The sequence below is a fragment of the Agrilus planipennis genome, unplaced genomic scaffold (genome assembly GCF_000699045.2).
Source record: "Agrilus planipennis isolate EAB-ADULT unplaced genomic scaffold, Apla_2.0 scaffold14, whole genome shotgun sequence".
NCBI lineage: Eukaryota > Metazoa > Arthropoda > Insecta > Coleoptera > Buprestidae > Agrilus > Agrilus planipennis.
This window is the reverse complement of record NW_020442313.1, coordinates 2,520,614-2,526,613: the sequence shown is the minus strand read 5'-3', so window position 1 is coordinate 2,526,613 and position 6,000 is coordinate 2,520,614. Positions and strand designations below refer to the sequence as shown.

Here is a 6,000-nt window from a genome sequence, read left to right as displayed (position 1 = left end):
ACCTTTTATATCATCTTTTTTCATTGTGTGCCATATAATCTTTATCACGGATTTAGGTCATCAACGCGAGTGAAGCCGCAGGTAAAACTTTGTAAAATATAAAAGGGAAAAATAATTATAATTCCTTCCCAAGTTTTTAGTCCTTTCACTTCAAAATAATGTTTCATTTTTAGGAAAATTACGAAAATCGGCGGTTATTATGAATTAAAAAACAAATACATTTTAGTTGGCATTCAAATTTTTTGATAATGTGTAACTGCTTTTCTTGGTAAAATGATTGCTTTCTGAATTAAGAAAAGATTTTTTTTTAAACTGATGTTTAAATTATGAATATAATTTACACTTAACAATTAACACATGCAAAAACATCTACATAAATGTTCTAGCATCATTTGCTTTGTATACCTATTCCGACGACAACTGGGTTTTAATAATTTTACCTAACTAAATACTTTCTTTTTTTTGTGCATATAGGCGAATATAAATAAAACATATCAATATCATGTTGAATGCGTCTATAAGATAGCATTCCATGGATCTTTATCAATTATTATATAATTACAATTTACGTTGAAAAACCAACTACAATAGTCTAGAAATTAGAGGGGGTAGACGCTATGATAACATGATAACGATTAATTTTCTGAAAAAATATGCATGTACCTAATACACATAAATATAAATGAGAAGATGGGAGGGTTGACCATAACATACGGACAGACAGATGGACGAATCAGGTAAGTAAAAAAATATGTTTTGTGACTATATATCACCTGTATCATCTATATGCGTAAATAGCATTAATAATCAAAGCTATTTTTGCTGTAAGTTTGAGATGACAAAGCGGAATAATCTCCTGCATCTAACAATTTCTGCATGTTTTACACATTACTATCATATTTGTAAATAGAAATGCAGTCTCTAATAAAAGCTCCAATTTTTGACAAATAAATACGTACTTGTTAAGAAAACCAAGTCGGAAATAAGGCCGAACGGTTCGTTATCATTATTTGGTGAACTTTACATTCCTAAGTCTTGGTTCTTACAGCAGACACACAATTTTGAACTGCCTAAAAGGCAATAATAATTTTTTAAAGTAATTTACAAATTTGTAACGTGTAATAACTAATTTTTGTACCTGAAAGATGGACAGACAGACACACGAGTGCTTCTATAAGGGTTCCGTTCTTTATTCGGACGGAATCCTAACCCGAGAACCAACTTAAATCTGTAGTTTAAAAAAAAAACATGCTCTTCCATACATTCAAACTGCAAATATAAATTTGTACGTACAATATTGTGTTGCTGAAAGATTTACCACGTTATGTTCAGACAACAAACTTGTTACTAATCTTCCTGTAATCTATAAGTAAAGAACTATTTTCTGTTTTTTTTTTTTTTAAATCTTGAGTTCAGTAGTTTCGGGGATAACAGGAGAATGTTCAATTTTCATTTATTTTTTTAAATAACTATTCNACAAGCCCTTTCATTTGACATCTCACACAGTACAGTTTGCAAAACCTTTTTTTTCCTATTGGCCCCCCAGAAAATGAACCCCATGTTTACAATTCATTTATTTACGTTAATTTATCCTTAATTTCAACTTAATCAACCCAATAGATTCAGAGCAAATTGACTGTGACATATGGACAGACATGCACACGAGTGATCCTTAAAAGGGTTTCGTTTTTCATGGAACCTTAAAAACTATTATTAAGTTTACCCATAGATTAACAAGGAAAAGGTAGGTAGGTACAATTCTACATACATATTTGTATTTTTCTGTATCATAGAATCTTCTTTTTATAAATATACCTAGATACCATGATTAAGAATTAACAATAACTCATAGACTTACGATTAATCTAAACTACCACAGAAACCAAAACTACTATAAAACTGGACTGTGTTATACATCCAATAATGCTTTTAGTAATTTGTAGATAAGGATAATACAATAAGATCTTTAAGTAATAAATTAAAATAACTCACCAATTTCTGCAGGCTCATATTTTGACAAAAGCGATCTGCAAGAAAGAATAAACATAAATTTTTATTCAGATAAACACAGACACACGAATTTTTAATAAATATTATAAGTCCCAGTCTTTAACATACAATAACATTCTTTTATTAACTACATTTAAATATTTCCACATATTTAATAGTAGATTATAATAGTAAAACGATCAAAAATATGACCGTTCTTTATATTACATTGCTATTCGAATCCTTATATCCTTTTGGAATCAGGGCACCATCTCGCGTCGCCTAGCAAAAGTGCGTCATAAAAAGCACGAGGGTTAAAAAGCTCTCAGGGTAGAACACTTATTCAAACAATGGAGCTAAAATAAAAAAATGCTAGAAGGAAACTACCCCTGCTCGCTTAGAAAACGGCGGTAACCTTATTCAAATCATAGATGAAGACATCCACTAACCACTATGTACCTACGAATTAATAGCTGAAGGTATAATAATGTAAACAATTTGGTAAGCATGAATCATTTAAAAATATTGTAAGACAAAAAGATACCATTTATCTTAACAATTTATTTAAAAACAATAGAAATTATAAAATACATAATAGTAGAGTAATTGCGTTCAAAAAACTTCATAAAATTTGTAGGAGAGAGAATTAAATGCTAGTTACGAATACCGTCTTTTAGCTTTATTAGTTTCAATCGAAATTACAGATAGAAAGCTCTTTCTTGTCCCAACAATCAATAATCTAATCATAATCATCATCATAAGGTCGTCAGTCTTAAGACTGGTTGGACACGCACCTTCCTATCCAGAGATAATCTTCGCATTTCCCTAAAACTGGAACATCCTACATCCTTAACTATTTGCGAACAGTAATCTAATCTAGGTCTACCTCTATTCCTCTTAACTTCTGTTTCTGCGTCTAATATGTCTCTATTTAGACCTTCATGCCTGAGAATGTAATCTACCAACCTATCCCGCCTATTTTTTATTCCTATTCCATAGAGTCCTCTGTTCTCCTATTTTTTCTAATACCTCTTCATTTCTAACCTTTTCAACCCACGTTATCCTCATCATCCGCCTATAACACCACATTTCGAAGGCCTCTAACCTTTTCTTTTCCGCCGCGCCCACTGTCCATGTTTCGCATCCGTAAAACGCCGTGCGCCAAACATACACCCTCAACAACCTTCGAATTTCTAATTTAACCGTTCGCGAGTATAGAAGTGATTTCTTTATATTAAAGGCGACACGACCCTGCGCTATCCTCTGCTTTATATCCCCTACTACTCCTCCCATCCTGACTTATCTGACTTCCTAGACATCTAAAATCAGCCACTTCTTCTAATCTTTCGTCTCATATCTTTATATTCGCTCTTTCCCTACTTTTTCTTTCTTTGCATACCAGTATTTTTGTTTCACTTTTATAATTAATAAGTCAAAACCGCTCCATTCTATTTAAGGCTATCTCTAACTCCGCCTCGCTAGATGCTAACACTGCTATATCATCTGCAAATCTAGGCATACTAATCTGTTGCCCCTGTATATCTTTCCCTACAGTTGTACTTTCTTTAATAATGTTGATCGCGTCTTCGATGTATAGATTAAAAAAGTTAATCTAGTATTCGACCAAATTGCAAACCTGACATTCGACGAGAAATCTAGTTTAACGCCTAACCATCAGATTAACAATTAAATACCCTTGAAAAACACGCTGGCATCCCCGATTAAATTCGCAATCAGCCGCCTCACCAAATGTCAGTTCTGGTAAAGAATCAAGGGGCTATAATGAACAATCTTTTGGTCATTGAATTTAATAGTTTTTAAGACTAAAAATAAATACAAAAATAAAAACACTTTTTGGCTCTTATACTCTATTTGTGATCGCATTTTTAGCTATCTTGACTACATTTAAATCTAGACCACGACATACAGCAAACTTCGACTGGTGTATTTTGCCTTTACGTAAGTAAGTTTTAAGTTATAAGGTAACCAACGAAACTCGAACGATGTCTACACTAATGTAAGTTTTTTCTAATAAATCGTTTCATTATAGAGAGTTTACACTATTAGGTATTGTATATGATGTTAACAGAAAATACTTCTCCTTGGGCGTCTACCCCTGTGAATTTACGTGTCCGCCACTACTGAAAAGAATATCGTAATACTGTAGTTCCATTATCGAAGTGTGTCAATAAGGAAGAAAATGGAATAGAAAAGAAGAATACGAATCACGGAGTAATTGATAAATATTTAATGAGGAGGACTTGGCTTTTTACGAGAGGCATTAGCGTTCAATTATTCATGGAGCACATGTTGTTTTCTTTCTTAAACCGTTATATCGTATTTCGTTCGTTTTTCAAATAAGAAATCCATCACCGGAGAGAGAGGCACATGCCAAGTGGAGGATAATGGTAAGCGCGGTGAATATTTCATATCACAATCCTCCACCCCCGGGGGAGCTCATTAAATAGAGGGCGAGCAACGACGCCGGTGTCACGGACTGCTGCGATTCTCACATCGCACAGCCCTCCTGATTGGCTCGTATCGGAAAAATGATGGCGCTTTGTAACGCTCACAAATGTGTATGTATATAAGTAAGTATNATATTGTCGATGAGTCACGAAGCGCTAATACAAATACAAAATTTAAATAAATTTGAATTGTCAACATGCTGGCAACACATATACATATATATGTATGCATGTAATGCCTTCCACTACCACCTTTTATACGGTTATATTACTATCTGCAACCACGTACAATAATGATTCCCGTCCAAAAACAAAACACTGTGCTGCGCTTGCTACGTACTCGTCTAATTTTAATGAATAAACAGACAGATGACATGCAGCCAATTAGTTTGAGTACCTTTAGAAATACATCTTTACAAGGTCGTCGTGTTCTAATGACTCAAAAATAAAATTTTACATTTACATATATGGTTAATAAGGATGCTACCTACATGTTTGGATACGTTTAAATGTTTTTACCATTCCCAAGGTATTAAGGAATGATTTTAATGGACGTAACCATCGTTAATACACATTTCTAAAGAGAAAGATTAAGGAGTCCAAATCCGAGTCCGATTTCAGCACCGAGAGTATCGAATCCTGATGAAGAGCCGTTTTTCCATCTATTTACTTTTTGGGGTTGTTCATAAATTACGTTCGCAAATAAGGGGGAGGAAGGGGTATTGCCTAGTGTGACGATACATGACAAATGTGGAAGAGAGGTCTAAGAAAATGCGACGTATAAGAGTTCATCAATTTTATTTTAACGTTTTTCTTAAGTTGGCAGTTCTTAAAATTTTTCATTACCATGGAAAGTCCTCCTCATTGCTATTTTTAATCACAAAAAATGGTTTATTCGGGAGCGGTGAACCAGCCCTGGTGTTGTAATATTTGTTAAGGGCGCTGAAAGTGTGACTTAGCGTAAGGAATGGGGAGGGAGGAGTCCAAAAATGTGAAATACCGAGTGACGTATTTTATGGACGATACCTTTAAGGTAATCCAACCGAAACTACATCGTCAGTTGTCACTCTCTCTATAAGCAATACCTAAGTGTGAAGGAGAGAGAGAGAGATGTCCACTAACACATTCGGTTTTTGGCCGGTGTTGTTAGTCCTATCGAAATTTCCTCAGACCTACGGAATTTAGAGTCAGCTTAGAAAAAAGGGAAAGTTTATTGTTTAAAGGTTATTATGAAGAGGTATTAGAAAGAATAGGAGAACAGAGGACTCTATGGAAGTCAATAAGAAATAGGCGAGATAGGTTGGTAAAAAACCTTCTCAGACATGAAGGAGGCAGAAACATGAGTTAGGAAGGGTAGAGGTAGACCTAGATTAGATTACTTTTCGCAAATAGTTAAGGATGTGGGTTGTTCTAGTTTTAGGGAAATGCAAAGATTAGCTCTGTATAGGAAACAGTGGAGTTGCGTCTCCAACTAGTCTTAGGACTGAAGACTTTATGATGATACTGAAAGGTTATTTATACTTTGAATAATTACATTAAATAG

General features: G+C 34.0%; 1 long non-coding RNA gene across 1 annotated transcript in view; it reads right to left on the bottom strand.

Moving 5' to 3' along the window:
• LOC108737520 overlaps nucleotides 1–6,000 on the bottom strand; it is a 307,184-nt gene that overhangs the window by 78,179 nt on the left and 223,005 nt on the right. Inside the window, exon 5 of the long non-coding RNA XR_003232230.1 lies at nucleotides 1,993–2,027. This is a non-coding gene — a long non-coding RNA (uncharacterized LOC108737520). The remainder of the gene's footprint in view (nucleotides 1–1,992; nucleotides 2,028–6,000) is intronic.